The 19,394-nt window shown below is 31.8% G+C and overlaps 1 pseudogene; it reads left to right on the top strand.

Annotated features, from left to right (window-relative positions):
• Positions 1-2,120: 2,120 nt before the first annotated feature.
• The window catches only part of LOC143388041 (cadherin-12-like), a 78,981-nt pseudogene continuing 61,707 nt past the window's right edge, over positions 2,121-19,394 (top strand).

The following is a 19,394-nucleotide window of genomic DNA, read 5'->3' on the forward strand; positions in this document are numbered from 1 at the left end:
GATTGATACACAAGTGGCCATAAGAGGAATAATTTCCTGAAAGAGAAATTTTCAGCATTTTAAAAAGTGATGTAATGAAAAATTCTCTTTTCATGTTCAATATTATAGTCTTCCCGATTCCCCAGATTTGTACAAGTTACAAAAATGTGCAAATGTTGCATTTTATTTTTGTGGAACCGTGGTTTCTTGAATGTAAGTGATGGCGGAAAGAGCATTATTCTCATCATCACATATATTCTTGCTCTTCCGAAATTTTAATGTACTACCTTATAGTTAGTTAGGCAGCATGGTACCAAAAGAGGGCAAGGAACAGAAGGCAGGTCACCTATCATACCCAGGGCAGATGAAGAGGGCAGGGTGGCAGATTCCATGGGGACAACTTGACAAAATTAAAAATCACAGGGGGAAACAAGATCACAGGAAAAAACAGATATTCTGAAAGTGAGTTATATGTATCTACCCCCTTTGCAATTCTATCTTAATGTTTTGATCTAACTTCATTTCAGTACATAGCTTTTTTTATACACTTCACTAAGCAGAAAGAAACAAGTCCAAAATTCTCTCTCCTTTTCTCTCTTTCCTGCCTTCTCTCTCTTTTCTTTCTCTCTAATTTGATATTGAGGATTTTCAAACACAAACGAATTAAACAAATAAAAATATTTTATATATATTTGTAATTATTATATTTAAAATAAATTGTGCAAAGCTAGGCCTTAGTGAATAGAAGAACAAGTCAGTAAGCATATGAACATATGAATCAAACTCAGGGATTTATCTAAAATTTGCAGATAGCATAACTCAGAAAGAAGTCACACAGATTAAGGTAGGCAGGACAGAGACATTAAAAACTAGAGATGAAAAATCTTAGTTGTAAGATTTAGTTGGAAATAAGGCATCAGGAGCTTAAGGTGGAGACAAACAGATTGAATCAAAATGGTGTCAGTACCAATTCTTGAATAAAACATCATTAGCAAAATGAAGGCTGTCATTTTATAATTATTTCTTCTAAGTGTCAAAAAAAATTTCAGATTGCAGTTAAATCTGAATTGGCTTCAAAATGGCATTTGGTAGTTGGATAGTAAGTAGAAAGTAAAGATAAAATGAGGATGTATATTTGGTTTGTGATTTCAATGCTATGTGCTCCTGTTGACACTCTTTGTCATACATACTTGTTCCATTACGAAACACCACTATTAGTGCCACACAGGTTGAAGGCAAAGGCTGTCCCATCTTACCCTAAAACCATTGACTGAAAATAGGAATTAGGTTAATGCATTCAGTTTTTTTTTTTAAAGAATGCTGGAAGCTTTTACTTACTTCCTTTTGAATAAGTGTAAATATAAATTAGTTCTAAATTTGGACACAAAAGTAGAAACTGAACATCATGTATAAATATGCATATGAACCATTAAATTTATGACTAAAAATGTAATTATGGATAAATTCACTCGAACAATCATTTATTTGGTCAACCAGCTGTTGAGTCCCTTCCAAATATCAGGCACTGTCCTAGGTGCTGGAGGACCTGGTGACAAAGGAGACAGAAGTCCCAGCAATTATAAAGCTTAATGATACCTAAGTGAAAAATCTATTGCTAAAGTAACTGAGGGAGATGGTGAAAGACAAAATATAATGTGCAAAGGAGATTATTCACGAATTATAAAAAACTAAGTGGCATATTTATCCTAGAAAATGAAAGTGAAGAAGAAAATGGTAATCATTAGAAAGTGAACACTCAACAAAAATTGACCATGTACATTTTTTCACATGATTATGTTTACCAATTTTTTAAAACATTCTTATTTGAAATAGACACATTTGTATAAATAAAATTTAACCTAATGTTCTTAGTTACATTTTAGAACTAATATGGTAGTTTTTAATAATTCCTCACTGCTGCTCTATATCTCATTGTAGGGTTGTTTCCGAAATTAAATTATATCTTAAGTATTGAGCATTTAAGGTGTTTTTAAATAACACATGATTTCTCACCGGCATAACTTTGTTAGTGAATCTACATAGAATCATTTTATTGTGGTTGCAATCTATTTTATTATGGAAAGTACAGGATTTGTGATGTTTGTCTTCTGTTACTATTTCCCCCTCAAGGTATTATTAGAACAGCTTTGGCAAACATGGATACAGAAGTCAAAGAACAATACCAAGTTCTCATTCAAGCCAAAGATATGGGAGGACAACTAGGAGGACTGGCTGGAACAACAGTAGTCAACATCACCCTCAGTGATGTCAACGACAATCCAATTCGCTTCCCCAAAAGTATGTAATTTACCCTAACTCAAAATTTGCAGAGCCATTTGAAATTATTAAATTACAATGTTATATAATGCATTAGCAATTAAAATCATTTCCCAGACATTTTTTTTTTGGTTTCAGGGAACATAAGTCAACAGATAAAAATTGCATGACTTCAGAATTTATAATTTCAATGTATTTCACATCCCATATTATTTTAATAGAAAATAGAGTTAATAATTGAACAATCAGACTTATTAAATCAATGTTAACTAAAACAAAATATTTATAGTTATTTGGGTGGGATCTTACCGTGATACATTATTAATTTAAGACGTAACACAAATATACATAATCTGATATAAGGCATCCTATTTATAACACATGTACCATCATATTTTTTATTATATATTTAAGATAATAATTCTGTGACTCCATTTTTGTAAATATACACATGGAACTATTTTCATATACTTTTGTGAATAGGATGATATTGATGATATTTTATTATTTTAGTTCTGACTAGTTATTTCATTTTAGTTTTGCAATAGGTGAAAATTGCTACAGTTTCTTTTGATAATAGAATGGTTCACACCTGTATCCTCTCTATAACTCTGTGTTTCCCTTTGAAAATGAGTATTTCTCACTTGTATTTCATCTAGTTTTCTGTTACAGTATTACATTTAACACCAATCCGTACCTATTCACTTCCCAGTGCATTTTGGGGAATTATTTCTCTGTTCCTCAGAGTTAGAATATTGATGCTGAATGGTTTTAGTCATAGTTTTATAAGAAATTTGATTAAGTCATCAGGTAGTTTTTTTGTCTAGAGAGTTTAAAAACCAAAATGATTTTTCTTTTTCCACTTCAGAAGGACAATTAGGGAGTTCATCTACTAAAATCTGTAGCACTAAGAATATTTAAATAATTGTATGTTTTATTGCTTTGGCTACATGTTTTCATATTTGAATGCTTTGTCACTTTTTTCTTTATAGTTTCAACCTATATTTTCTTCATTGGTATATATTTTTATTTAGTAATCAGAAAGTCTAATTGCCAAATGTTTGGAATGGCATTTAGAAATCATTATACTTTAATGCATATGTTGATTAGTCAATTGAACCATTCTACCAGGACACATATTAAAAAATGCCATGTGATTCATGCTAAACATACATAGTTTCTGTCAATTTAAAAAAAATGTATGAATTTGTTTCAAAGATAACACCAAACTTTAGAACATGGAAAGTATATAACAAAGTTTACTAGATAACGTTATGAGCAATAACACAAAATTCCTTAAAGCAATATTTTTTCTTACTTTTTTATTGAGGGAAACAGAAAAAACATTAAAAGGAGAAACAAATAATTACTTTGATTACCTATTATATGATCTCATTAAAGAATATGGTTCAAATTCTAAAAGCTATCCATGTTTTTTCTTTTCTTTTTTCCTGTAGTTCTTTCTTATTTCTTTCTTTCTGTTTTATTTATTTTTTTTTTTATGTCTGCTTTAAATTCGGCAAGCTGTGATAGATTATTGAGCAGTATGGATTGAGAGATTTTTCTGTTTGCATGTAAAATGTGCAATATTAAACATGGGTTCAGATTCAGGTTTTGTGTATATAAAGCCTGTGGAATCTATAGTGTAGCAAATACGTTCTGGGAAATGTGATATTCTTATTTATATGGGTGATAGTGGTGTTTCCAGGTCAGAAATTCAAAACCACTACCAGTGGAAAGATGTCCTATTAGTGGGTATGTGTCAGGGTTTTAGCCCCTGGTTTCCTCCTGACCTGCGGGAGACATGGGGAAAGCATGCCCTGACCAGGATGAGCCAAGAAAGGCAAAGGTTGATTGGCCTTCGCCACCCAGGCACCCACACCCTGCCCTCCCTCGCCGAAAGACAATCAGACACGCTAGGGAGACCTTCAAAGCAGGATCTTGTTTATTGAGGAAGTACACACAGCTAATATAATGCTCAGGAGCCAATCAGGATAAAGGTCAGAGGGGTGGGGTGAGTTCACTTATACACCCTTCCCATGTTCTGTAAGGGAAGGCATAAGCTATTCACGAGGGTGGAAGAGTACTGGACCTATCCTGGAGGTGGTCTGTTTTTTCTGTCACCACCACACTACCTACTGGCTGATTGCCAGGCGCCATCCCAGCCACATGTGCGGCCCCAAGACTGGGAAGCAGGCAGCAAGTCATGTCCTACAGGTATGGGTGAAGAGTATTTTGTAGAAGTTTGGGCAGGGATAATAGACCTGGAAAATACACAGTGAAAGTCTTGATTCAAGAGAAGCTACATATAGTTAGGAGACACAAATTCCTGCTTAGATCCCACTGAAATAGAAAGATAACTTTAGATCGTATGTAGGGCGTAAAAGAATATGGATAGGTCCATAGGCTTGTTGGGTATTTATTCAAGTTTCAATTTGTGTTTTTAAGAGTGATTAAACAAGAAAGTATGTGAAAGAACAGAGCATTGAAACTGTTAGAGCATTTATAAGCTATTCCATGAACTTTATGATTACTGTCTTATCTTCTTTTTTACAATAACATTATTAGATTAATATTTATCACTTTGCCTATAAAGAAGATGGACCCTTAGAGAGATAAATACTCAGTTATCAACAATGAATTGAAGTTACAAGTTTTTTAACTCTGAAGTTCACAATTCTTCTAATTTAACATGATATTAAAAATAAAAACTATGGTTTTCTTTATATGCCACTCTAAAACAATATTATTTTAAATGCACTTCTAAAACAATCATAACATATATTAAACTGCCTATACTCATAAAGAGAAAAATAAGAGGGCAATAGAAAATTACCTAGCAGATCACTGTGATCAAATTATTTTATGATTGTATTACATGCACATTTGAACCACTGTCTAGCATTATAATAAGTGGGAGATATTGTTGAATTATTTGAAGGAAGAATGTTTTCATGTTTTGCATGAATAAAAAATTAGTCCAACTGCCTGAAGTTTTACATGTCTTTGTGTCAAAACCTTTTTAGTGTAACATCATTTTGAATTACATTCGTCAGAGAAAAAGACAGAATACATTTATACACAGTAAAACCATTCTTTTGAGGCCAGTGCTCATTTAGCAGAAACATTTCTCATATGGAGCAATTAAACAGCAAATGTGACATAAAATTATGAACTGAAATGATATCTATTTGAATGTTAATGTCAAGGAAACATGTATTTCCTACATAAATAACTTAAAGGAGAATTCCCCAGACTAGCTATATTTGCTCATGACTCTTAAGCAGTTATGATAAAAAATCTTGCTTCAGATGAATTTGACATACTTTTTCCATTGCTTAAACATGCACAACATAATTTCTTAGAATTTACTTATCACAGTGCATTATGGCAATGTGTATTCATATGCATGTATGACTTATTAAGCCCCCATTTGCATCCATTTTCTTCTATAAAAGAAGATGGGAAACCATAAATGGCAAATGTATTTGTATAAAACTTATGAAAATAGTTTGTCATTTTACTGTTGATTTAAAATTGATTGCCCCATGATTTTATAACTTTTCTCAGTCTGATAATGATGATGATGACTATGGTATTGACTAATAAATTACTATGTTTCACACAACATAGAAATTGTTGTGTGACAATGATTTGGATGTTCCTTCTCACTTAATTCTTATAATGACTCAGTTTCAGAAATAAAATTGCAATGCTATATTGTTTAAAAAGTAAAAGAGATTCATCCAGGAACTTTATTTTTAAATTAACTCTCTCTCTAGAGTGGAAATTTATTTTTGATGCCTATGTTTACCCAAAAAGTTCCTCCAAGTAACCCAGAAAAGTGTCCACAAATGAAACCAACAATACAGGATCAGAAGTGGAAATAACCTGATACCTACAAAAAGAACTCTGAAATCATATGAAGAGAAAGCATTTTCTTTTAAAAATGTTTTGCATGAGAGTTATATGGCTCCTATCTATTACAATCAGGGATATCTCTAGAGGATCTTTATTTGTAAGTAAGCTACAAAAATATTAATGATTTCTATTACATGAATTTTAAGTGGCTAAACCATCTAACAAGCTGATCTAAAGTATATATTATGAAATCAAATTACTTAAGTAATGGGGTCAATTCAAGAGTATAAACATATACGCACATAGATATTTATGTGGTTATATATACACAAGCATACACACAGTCTCAGAATATGTGTTATATGTGTTAAAATAGAATATCTCCTGGCCTTTGAGTTCAGAGAAGGCCTTATACTACTCATCTGGATATGGTGAGGATCACTCAGTTCCTTTCACAAGCTTCCTTGTTACTCTCAAGTGCATTTTTTACACCTCACTTCCTATCTTGCCTGGAAATTCTGGCTAAGGGCAGGCGACCTGTTTATTCTCCAAACACAAAAAAATAAACAAACAAAACCTAATAACACTCCCATAATATGGCTAATCAAAGCCTTTGAGCCTGGAGTAAGTTGAATACAAATGTTACAAAGTTGTAATATGTATACACTATGTATTTATGTTACATTATTGCAGAAGGGCAATAATGTAACATAAATTACATTAAGGGCAATAATGTAACATAAAACAAATTTCAATGTATTGCTTTTTAGATAAAATAGCTTTTATATGTGATAAGGACTGAAGTATACAGTAGTGTAGAGAAAGCCCACAGAAACAGTAAGTGAAGCAGAGCCTGGAGATATCTCAATAACAGAGTGGAAAGGACACGGGGATCTTCTGGACTCAAAAAGGAAGTTAAGTAAGAGGAAGACCAATGAAGAAATGACTTCAGCAAGAAGATGGCTTTTGTGTTAATATGATGAGCTTGATGGAGGGGAGAAAGCAAAAGGCCATTGAAAAAGGCTTTAAAATTCTTAAAAAGTGTTTTCAAAATCAAAGCCACAAAGAAATATTTCTAAGATATATAAGCAAAGAAGTGATACATGAACTCTCACACAAAGATAAAAAATAACTGAATTAAAGAAATCATGCTCTGTTTATCATTAGAGTATGAAAAATCTTGAAAAGAAAATGAAGTTATGAGAAGATGAAAAAAAGCAGATCAAGTCTTTATTACTTAAATTTCTGACATTAGTGACAGTCTTTAACCATAGTTGTGAAAGAATCCTAAAGCTACCTTTAACTCCATATGGTTCACATTTCTCTACTTCATTTTTGCTTTATTATTGGTCTTAGGAGCTATATAGACAAAGAAACTGGATTTTGAAACTGTTTTGTTAATAAGAGCAACACAGAACCAAGTTTAATAGTAAAAACCTTGGAAACAAAATTCTGATATGTAAGAAATATATCTTATTAACAAATATTAGATGTAATAAAATATATCATTCAATAGAAAAATAATTAAAACTGCAGTTTTATTGAAGTAATGAGTTGAAGTAATTGAATAATGTAAAAATAATATAATTTTTTATTTGAACCTGCATAAAGAGAATAAATTTTTAAATTTCTTCCCTCAAGCACCAAGTATAGATTTTTTAAGTAACTGACAATCACACAACTTGGAATAAAAACAGTGATAAACTTATGAACACAATATATATAAATGTACTGGATGGGAATCCATATCATTACAGAACAATGGAAATGTTGGAAGAAGTGATATCGACATTGATTCCTGAAACAATATTATTATAATAGTGTTAGTGGGAAACCAAAGCTATACTGAAATACTTACAGCACTGCAAAACATGACATCCTATTTAAAGGTTTGTATATATAGAACTATAAAAAATTAGAAGTGAAAAGACAGAAAGGGAAGGAAGGAAAGAAGAAAGAAGAAAGAGAAGGGGGAGAGAGAAAAAAATCAAAGAGTGCATTGAAACCATTCCTGAAAAAATAAATGATAGTCAGATATTTATACATGAAGAGATTTGTAGTGATAGCTAGTGAAACATTAAGGCACGGGCAACTAAACAGGGAAAGTCCAACAGTCAAATACAGGCAATAGAAAAAAAGAAAAGCCAGTGCATTTGCACATGATTCATGATGGTATGATGGCCATTAAGAAATCAAATTAAGAGACAGCTAGTTGGACTGTCAGTTAACGAATTGGTTTTGGCTAAAAGAAACTAAACTCTGCCATGAGAGAGAATATTACAAAACTTCATCTCTTCCAGATTATCTTATTAAAGTCTCAAAAGGAAATTCATGAGTAAACAATCCTTTGAATAAATAGATGAGGTCAGCTGAATTTGAAAGTCTAAATATTTATTTGTTTTAAGTATTTCTATATCTATCTATATCTATATTGATCTTTATTTTTATTTGTTTTTATGTGGTGCTGAGGATCAAACCCAGTGCCTCACAGGTTCAAGGCAAGTGCTCTACTACTGAGCCACAATCCCAGTCTTGAAAGTCTAAATATTTATTAAAATTTTGTTAGTTTACTTATTTTTGGTACCAGGAATTGAAACCAATGGCAAATAACCACTGAGCTACGTCCTTGGCCATTTTTATTTATTTATTTTTATATTGAGACGGAGTCTTGCTAAATTTCTTAGGACCTCCTAAATTTGCTGAGCGTGACTTTGAACTTGTGATGCTCCTACCTCAGCTTCCTCAACTGCTGGGATTACAGGCATCTGCCACCATGCCCAGATAGGATCTTAGTTTAAAGGTGCTCAATTTTTTTTCTAAATCATAAGAAAATTTGTATTATTTTTGTGGAATATTTTGATAAGGTTATTTGACAATATATGTTAGAATTCTTAATGTGCTATATCTTATTTGATTAATCAGAAATTATAGGGATAAAGTCAACTGAAAGAACTATTTACATATTTAAAGGAGGATTTAAGGGAATATTAAATGCACTCTGTTAAGATGAATAAACAATGGAAAGTTATTGATGCACTTGAAAGGATGTGAACTCTTGCCAAGATCCACATCATGTTTATTACCATGTAACAGGAATAGTGAGTATATAATTCATATGTATTGAATATATATATATGTATATATATATATATATATATATATATATATATATATATATATATATATATATAATAGAATGTGAAAGAGATTTTTATTCTGATAATAATTAAGTAATATAAATGGGCTGTTGAAATTCCAATGCAAATTTTTGAAAAAAATATAAAGGACAATTAGATTTGTAGGGAAATATAGATATGTTTATTGAAACTGTAGTTACTATAACTGCAGTATTAGATGTAAAACTTATACTTGCATAGAGGTACTTTGTAAAAAGGAAAGGAGAATCAGAAGTCCAGAAAAAAATGTAGTCAGTTTTCCTTCTTTTTTTGCACTACTGGCATAGAAAGAGTGTAGAAATAAATAAATTTTATCTTTAAAGCCCCATCCCCTTTTGAATATTTTTAAATCTCCTGATGATCTTTTTCTCCGTATTTTCACTGACTGTGCTCTTTAAACTTTGAAAATAGAAACCCTCCTGTTTATGCCTAACCCACTAAGTCACACATTATTGAAATGTACATGCTTCAATATGGCTGAAAGTATTAATTTTGAGTTATTTGTATTTTAAAAGCTTGCTTACTAACAAAATATTGCCTCAGTTTAATTGATTTCAGGTAGTAAAATGAGACCAAGTGGACAAACCAAATAAAGTAATTATTCTGTGGGTCAGAGATGCCACTTGACTTGTCCTTCTCATAACCTAGAACACCTGAAAGAGGTGTTGAACAGATTATCTGAGCTTATAGGGCACATCTCCCAGGACTGTGTTCAATGATGACACATAGTTGACTTGAAATTATCTGTGGTGGGAGTTCTTATGCCATAGAAGTTGACAAACACTAAAACCCAGGGCTTATACCTGCATTCCCTCCCTACTCAATATGTATGTTCATAGTCATACCCTACCAGGGTATGAATGGGAATTATGATAACAGTATAGACATCATAGTTCTAATGTGATGATAAAAATATTTATTGATGGGAAAGATTTTAGATACATGCTACAAAATGTAAAGAAGTTTAGAAATGATTCCTAAAAATAATTATTCTTCTTAAAGGGTAATATGTATTTTAAAATGTCTTTCTTTCCTTCATATTTATGTCCATTGACTTTCTAAAAGCTTTATACATTTATTCCATGTTATTTCTGTGTCAGAAAATAATGTACTCACTCCCTGTGAGTGATAGACATGACCCTGTCTCTTCTTGCAGAAGAGCATGAGGAAGACATTGCAGGTACCTCAGAGAGAAGTACTACGGGAGACTCAGTTAGCACACAATAACAGTAATACAGAGAAGAAATATGTGTGAGATCTCTGTTAGCAAAGACTATGATAGTTGTGAAAATGATAATATGTGTATAGATTTGAACAATTTTATTGGATAAAAATGGTAGTATTTATTTTCTATCAATGGAGGATTTTAATTTATGGAACAGGAGAAATACTACTTGCTGAGACATTGCATATTAGATATCTTTTGGGGGACATGGCAATCCTATAAGCTCTATGTGGAATGCAACAAGATCGATGCCTTGAAGTTTTGGAACATCATAATGTTTTGCCAAGTATGAAACTCAGAAGGTGTATATAGAGAAATTTAAAATATAAAAAAAAAATTAGTGTGAATAGAGTAAATGAAGTCAAGAGGATAGATGAAATTAACTAGAAGAGAAAAATCAAAGGGGCGGCTGGAGACAATGGCTCTTGACCATGATTGTCAATAGAACCAGAAGGAATGTAAAAAATCCTGTTATTCAGGTCTAAACACAGAACCACTAAATTAACTCCTCTTTGGGTTATTCTTGGGCTGCAGCATTGTATCCAAATCTTTCCATATGATGCTAACATGCAGCAGGAATTTTATCTGATCTTGAGGACATAACAAAGGGCATTGGGGAGGGGACAGCTGTGAAGTGGAAGAAACCAGAACTCTATATAGAGAATGTAAGAGATGTTAGAAGTGTGCTTCAAAAAAGAGGGAATGATGAAGAGGGTTGAATGATGCCCAAAAATTGTTAAGAATTTAATGACAAAGAAATAAAACTGGCAATATCAGAGGAAATCTTTAACAGAATAGTGGCTTCAAAAACCAGCCTAAGTCTACATGTGGCTTGCTTGTTAGGTAGAAATAGGTCACAGTGACAATAAAGGAGAAATTATGTTAAAAAGGGGACAATAATTAAAAGGGTGCCTGGAGTCAGTTTGGAGCAAAAGAAAACCTTTGTGAAATAATCAAATATGAACACTGTCTATTCTTGGGAATATCTCAGTTAAGAAGAATATTGATTGTGAAAACAGACTGTGTGATAAATTGTACCAGTATTTGCATATTGCTGGAGTTCAATAGTAAGAAGGGAAGATGAAGGATATCTCAATTGAAATTGACTAAATAGCGGGAGGGGGATGCTTACAGATGTGATAAAAGTTTATTATTTAAATTTTTACCATGATGCTAAAATGCAGTGAATATCATCTAGCCAAGTATTGTCCAAAGTCAAATGTAGAATTTAAAATGAAAATGTCAGAATGCATTTAAGGCTGTTGAGTCATTAGTCAGAACAAGATATTTTGTGTGTGTGTGTGTGTTTTTTTAAACACTTTTTATAGAGTATGGGGAATAATAGAAAAAGTTTATGCTGAGGTATTCTTTGAGAGAGTGATGAAGAGTTCCCATATAATCAAAGTAAGTAGTGTGGTTGCTCTTTTCCTAGCCTCAGGTATGTAGAGAAGAGCCTCCTCAACAACCAGGGCAGATCACAATGGCTGCTGTTATTTTCCCAGACAGGGAGCAAATCCTTGGGATAGTGTTTTCCATATGTTTAAGAATGTTGAAGTACCCAAGGAAAGCTGTTTGTAAAAATAATTACATGATAACAAAAGGAAGGGTAAAGATGTCGCTGCAGAAGGGAAAAATACCCAAGAGTCATTTTAAGTCCTACAAAGGAGATTTTCCTCATATTGAGAATCTGTGCGTGGAGTGCATCACTGAGGGATCTGGAGGGTGAGGCAGTGTTCTATCAAAGTAGAGGCAATTCCTTGCTCTTGGGGGTTGCAGGATGAGATGCTTCCAAGAGTTCTTCACTCACTGCCACTCAGATAAATCAGACCTGGAGAAGCAAAACTATACCTTAAAACAAGGACACACCAAACCCCTAGCTTTGCTGTATCCTACAGTTGGGGAGTAATATCTTGGAGAATTAATAGGGAACAAAAAACTGACCACTATATTGTAGTTACTGCTGCAGATGATGTTCTGGCTCAACATTGTTTTCATCCAAGGAAAGACATTCACTGAGGAAATGGAGAGGGGAAGAAGGAGAAAAATGAACATGCTGTACTTATTCCAATAACAGGAATATTAATGAGGGATTGTTTGCAGGTTTGGGAAAGTGAAAAATCTACATAACACCATTCTAATTTCATTCTGTGAAATACAGTTCACAGTCGTTATCTGGGAAAAGAATTAGTGAAGTTAGTAAAGCTGAGTTTGTGGAGAGTGGATTGGTTTAAAATAGAAATGAAAAGAGAATGGTAGTTACTTTAGCATCTGCATACTTTGCAAGCAATGAGGAAGGTGAATTCTAGGTTAATGATCATAATTTAAACCAATATCTAGCTGTCTTTCTTGTTTTTTCTTAGTCATACATCTCTCCTCTTTAGAAGATTAATATGACTATTAAGGGTTGTCTTTTGTCAGATATAGTAATAAAAGAATGTCAGAAACCAGGCATGGTGGCTTATCCTGTAATGCCAGCAGCTTGGGAAGCTGAGGCAGGGGAATCACAAGTTCAAATCCAGCTTCAGCAATTTAGCAAGACCCTGAGCAACTCAGCAAGACCCTGTCTCTAAATGAAATATTAAAAAGGGCTGGGGATGTGGCTTAATGTTTAAGCATCCCTGAATTCAATCCCTTGTACAAAAAAGGTGGGGGGCATTGGGAATATATATAGGCCACACATTAGTATTTTATTGAAATGATAAATCAAACTTTTCAAGTGGATATGGAAAGAACAGGAACAAGATGAGAATTTATACAGATTAATATACCAGTGGTCTTTCTGATATTGGAGTTGATAGATCACAGTGGGAGTAGCTGAACAAAGAAAATTATAAGTCAGGAAATTCTTAGCCTATTAGCTTTTTCATGTGGTTGTTTCTGTGGTTTGATTCTATGGATTGATGGTTCTGTGGATTGTTTCCTATTAGATGACCTCACAGACCCAATATCAAGTTGGCTCAGTTCACACACTCAGTCTAAATATCATACATGGAATAGAATTATAAACATTGCTTCAGACCTTCGAAGTTGCCATGCTAGATTAATATTTCTGATTTTTCAATTAAATTCTTCAATGACATTAAATTGTTAACACTCCTAGATATGTTTAAACTCATTTGAACATTACACAATATATACATATTTTTAAAAGATGGGGAACCTCATAAATATGTATAAATTTATGCTCTTATGTAATCATTCAAAAGAAAATTATTGAATTCTGAGAAAGACAAAACTATAAAAAATCTGTTTATCCATTTTTATATTGTCTTCAACATCCTGTGGACAAAGCTACTAGAAGCTGCAGTTGGACCTAATCTTTTACCTGAATTACAGGCATGCTAAGTAATTAACTTACTATATAAATATGATTTACATCTGGCCCTATATTTTTGCATTGTCTTATTTGCATAGAACCAGAAGTTTTAGATGGATGAGTTCTTATCACTCTTAGAAAAGATTTATTGCTATCATTACATAGAATTTATAAAACTTAATCCATTAATTTTAGATATATACTTAACAATTCATGTACATGCTTGTACAATTTAGAAGGGACATTTATAACCTTTGTAAACTTTCTTTTCTCTTTTAGTTGTTGAGAACTGAGATTGTATTAGATATAAACATTTCTAAATTGCACTAGATTTTACAAACATTTTGTTTTCCTTTCCTCTTCTGAGTTCTTTGAATTTCCTTTTTTTCTACTATTGTATTTAAAAAGGGAAATAATTTAACTAAAATAGTAAAGTTATTGGTGCCCAATCCTTGACATTTTAAAACGTGTTCAACCTGCACTTTTACTAAGTCAATCATTGCTAGAAAATGCTTCTCTTTTAATTGATACAAGTTTTTCAATGGCTTTAGGTAATGATAAGTTTGTGAACAATTTAAGATGAAAAATTTCAAAACTTTTTTAGAAAACTTATATCAGTAGAGTAGAATGAACACTAGTTCTCTTCAAATTTATTGTCACTGGTCTCATAGCCATTCTGAGACTGAGTTTGGATAGATTTGTCATTCCTGAGGTTCTATTTACAGATGTTTAATGTGTTTGGTTTAAGCCCAGATTGAATTCAATTTTGTCATCAGAAAGGTCTTTTCTTGCGGACTTTTTTTTTTTTTTAATTAAAAAAGTGCTTTAGAATTTTGAAGACAGAGGACCTAAAATATTACTAAACTATCAAAATATTTTGTTATTCCTGAATTCTAAAATTTTCAGAACAAGAAAATAAATATTTTAGTAAAATATAAAATAATTTTTCAGCATTCTCTTTTTTTCATTCTCACACATTTGTATGCAGCTTTCTCTTTCTTACTGTTATTCATATAGAAAAAAATATTATAATGCATATTCATGGGGACATTATCAATAAAAATATTATTTAAAATTTAATTAGTAGTAATGGATAATACAAAGTATGTTATTATATATATATATATATATATATATATATATATATAATACTAAATTTTATTTACTATTGTACCAGTGAATTTTTGAAAATAAATCTACAAGATGAATCAAAATTATTATTACACCAATCTTACAAATAAAAGAATCACTAAATATTTTGCCCAAGGTCACAGAGATATAGGTAAAGTTTCTATAAAGTTATTATTATTTTTTTAATTTACAACAATGTTGGTTGCTTTCTCTTGGTATGTTCTTGACATACTACATTATTTGTCTATTATTACATTTGCTTAAGAAATCAAATCATATGCAATTAGGTGCAATTAGATGGCATTTCAAGGAAAAAACATACAGGATCAGTATTTAAACAATTCTATGTCTAAATCTAATTATGTAATCTACAGTTAGGTGATTGTGTATGTATATGCATATACACATTCTGAATATTAAATGTAAACTTTTTTAAAAAATAGTATAATTATTTAGGTGGGCTCAAGGATACAATTTTGAGTTCTTAAAATGTTTAATAATTCATATCAATTTATTCTTAAACATTTCATATTTCTAGCATTCTAGTGCCGCAGTCCGGCTGCACCAAACTAATGGGGGGGGGGGGTGACGAGCAACTTGTGTACATTGATACAGCAGGAGTGGGAGCCGTTTATTGTAAGACAGGAGGGGTATATATACATTCCACACAGCTTATCTTAATTAACGTAAACTAGATACAAGAGTCAACCAATAAGGAATCTCCACACTTAATGGCTCTCTGGCATTACTTCACAAACCACTCCCTCTGGCAAAATGCCAGGCGCCAACTTGACTTGTTTACAGACCCTAACATTCTAGTATTTAAATTTTTTAATTTGTTCTTTCTAGGTATACATGACAGTAAAATATATTTTGACATATTATACATACATGGAGTATAACTTCCCATTTTTTTGGTTTACAATGTGGAGTTATAGTGGTTGTATATTCATATAAGAACATAGGAAAATTATGTCCAAATTATTCTGTGGTCTTTCCTATTCCCATCTCTCCCTTACCTTCATTCTCATTTATCTAATCCAATGAAGTTCTAGTATTTTTAAGCTCCAATTATTACCTGTCATATACAAATGATCTTTATAAATAGTTGAATGTTGAGCTCTTACACAATTTTTTTGTTATCTGAAGACTTATTGCTTTAAATATAAAATGTATTTTAAAAGTAAATTTGTAAAAATTTATTTCATCTTTTTAAAAAAATTTTCACATTGCTGAAAGTTTTTATGATATTTATAAATTGTTCATTCATTTAATATATTTGGTTATATCATATTTTCTCAGTAAATTAAAACATTATTTATATTTTTTAAGTACATGCACTAAAACCTCGATGCACAGAAGAAATGTAAGTGATAAATAATTTCTTTATTATGTCTTAATTTTAAGGGATACAGATTAGTCAAATGCTGTTACATCAACCATATATGGACAATGCCACTCTGAATTTACCACAAGTTTTCCAAAGCCATTAAATATTAATGAAATTTGTGAGAATGCTCTGAGATGACAATTCTCAAAAAGAACTGCTTAGATAACTTATAACTTATATTGACAGAGTACTACAAAGTATAGCTATCTTCACATTTATTGTTAATGGCCTCATAAAGTGTTCTTTTTTAAAGCATAAAATTCACATCTCAGCATAGTGTCTTCAAGGGGGGTTATTTCATCTCTAGTCTGCATTATTTGGTACCCTTCAAAGTTTAAAGTGCTTTTTCTCACAATAGAGGGTCTCAGTTCTGGCTAGACTTTCCATATTTACTAACCATTATCCAGTGGACATGACTCTAGTCTTTATTATTTTTCTCAATATACAATTTATTTATTTTTGCTTCTATACTTTTCAAATGAAAAGCTACCTTATAAAATTTAATACGCAACTTGAAGCTGCTCTCACTGAATATATTGGAAAGTGTCTGCAGAAATACCCTATGCTCTTTATATCCTCCTATTTCCCTAAAGATATCATCCAACACCTGCCCTGCACTCCTCAGGGAGGTATCCTCACCAACCCAACAGAAATCCCCTGTATAGAGCATCATGCTATTGCTCTCAAATCAATTTTTATTGTAATGTTTAACAATAAATTTCCTAACTAAATATCCTATTAGAGGGAGATTTATAGTACTCATTCAACTTAAACCTCCATTTCTCTATTTTTTCAGCAAAAAATTTAAGACTCTAACACTGATGGACCATGAGATTGAACTGTGACTAATCATACTATCAATTTAAGGGTTTTATTTTTTCTACTGATTTTTATCCCAATCACACAGTGAGAATCAAATGTTGTAGACTCACTTCCTAATAAATCATATTTACATTTAATTGACATTAAAAATTTTAAAAGGGGGATTCCACTTCTTGGGTCCCCTTCTTCCTCCGGGAGAAGTCTTTTGTGCTGTCCCTTAATAAACTTCTAATTTCTACTCTGAAAAAAAAATTCAAAAGGAATTGAAAAATATCTCATATATTCTGTGCTCTGTTCCTTTTCTCTGAATTTTCTCTTTGAGATGTTGAGTAAAACTTGAGTGACTATGCCCCATGCCTTACTGCCACACTAAAAATAAATTCAAGTATCTTCATGCTTGCTCAAAACTCAGGAGTCCCTCAAATCTGTACTTATTGAGAAATATTTGTGATCTGAAGAATGTAGGTGACAATGGTCACATTAATTTCTACTAGGTACTTGTCACTTTTTGATAAAAGACAGATTGCCCTTGAATGTCCCACTTCCCACTTTATCCTTCTTGGAGACAATTGGGCAACATTTAATCCTTTCATTTTTGATTTTTCTAGTTGATCTGGTGGCCTAGGTTTCAAACCCTGCTTAGAATTTAGTGAACATTGAACATCTGGCAGCAACTGTGTTGTTTGGCAAATAAAACCTAATGAAAATAATACTAGTTTATGAGAAATGGCTACTTTGATCAATTACTATGACTTTCATTAAATATGATTCCTTAATAAAGTCTATATTAATGCTCCAACATTGTCATTAGAAAGTTTTATTATCATTTGTTTGTATTGTATATTTACTTATTTAAACTGTATATGGTGTATTCTTTTAGAAAGTCATCTTACATGTATAATACTAAACAATTAATTACTTACTCACAATTATTTTAGGTCAGTATAAACTATACCTTCTAGTGGGACACAGTGGCTCATGCCTGTAATCCCAGCAGCTCAGGTGACTGAGACAGGATCATTGCAAATTCAAAGTCAGCCTCAGCAAAAGCAAGGCGCTGATCAACTTGGTGAGACCTTGTCTCTAAATAAAATACAAAATAGGGCTGAGGATGTGGCTAAGTGGTTGAGTGCCCCTGAATTCAATATCTGGTACCAACCCCAAATATATATATACCTTCTTTCTTGTGCATCAAATAAACAAGATATAGGTGGATATTTAGCCCTCTTAAGACAGAATGTGTGTTCTATTGAGGTGATGTTCTTTCGATGTCAGTTAAAATAAGGCAGATTTCAAAATAATTTACAAGAAAAAATGGGAAATATTTGGGAGGTAGAGGGTAGCTGGCAAAATTTAACTGTTACCAGGGCTGATGAGATTACCAAGTTTTGCCAACTGATTGTGAAATAACTATATATTCTATAAAAATAATTGGTAATGAAAAATGAAGTGACTTAATTTAATAATTTTTCATGCCATCTTGAAGCAAATAATTATAAGTTTAAAAAGTAATTTGTTGAGTGAACTTCACCATGCAAGAAAAGTCTTGAGTGCCGTCATAACTCAATATTCACATATGTACTAGAATTCTAAAAGAACTTAATCACTGCACTTTGTTTGTCCATGGGAAAGTGACATTCAAAATTTTTTTATAGAATTTGAAACTGGAATTCCAGTATCAAAATTAAACATGGAACTTCTTCATTCATTTTAGCATCTGCTAAAATTTTTAACTTTGATTTGAATATTATTGTTTACCCCATTAATATTCACTTTGATGAGATGTTCAAAAAATAGTATGTCTTATTTATTTTCTTTATCTTAAACCTTAAATTTTTGACAAAGGTTTTAAATTATGTCTACTATTTTCATAGTTCTGGAATATTTTCCACAGATAAGTATTCCTTTTTTTACATTTTTTTCTGATCCAGTACATATTTCATGTAATGTAAGTATTCTATTTGGTGGTAAAAATGATCAGTTTAATTTTTTCTCCTTTAATGAGAAAAAGAAAAAAATTGGGGAGTTCAAACTTTATGTACTCAGTTTAAATATTAGAAAGTATGCCAAGTTAATATGTATTAAAAATGAGCTGACGCCTGGCATGCGTGCAGCTCTGGGTTTGATGCACCTCATACAAATAAAGATGTTGTGTAGGCCAAAAACTAAAAAATAAATATTAAAAATATCTCTCTCTCTCTCTCTCTCTCTCTCTCT

Source organism: Callospermophilus lateralis, unplaced genomic scaffold (genome assembly GCF_048772815.1).
Source record: "Callospermophilus lateralis isolate mCalLat2 unplaced genomic scaffold, mCalLat2.hap1 Scaffold_1350, whole genome shotgun sequence".
Classification (NCBI taxonomy): Eukaryota; Metazoa; Chordata; class Mammalia; order Rodentia; family Sciuridae; genus Callospermophilus; species Callospermophilus lateralis.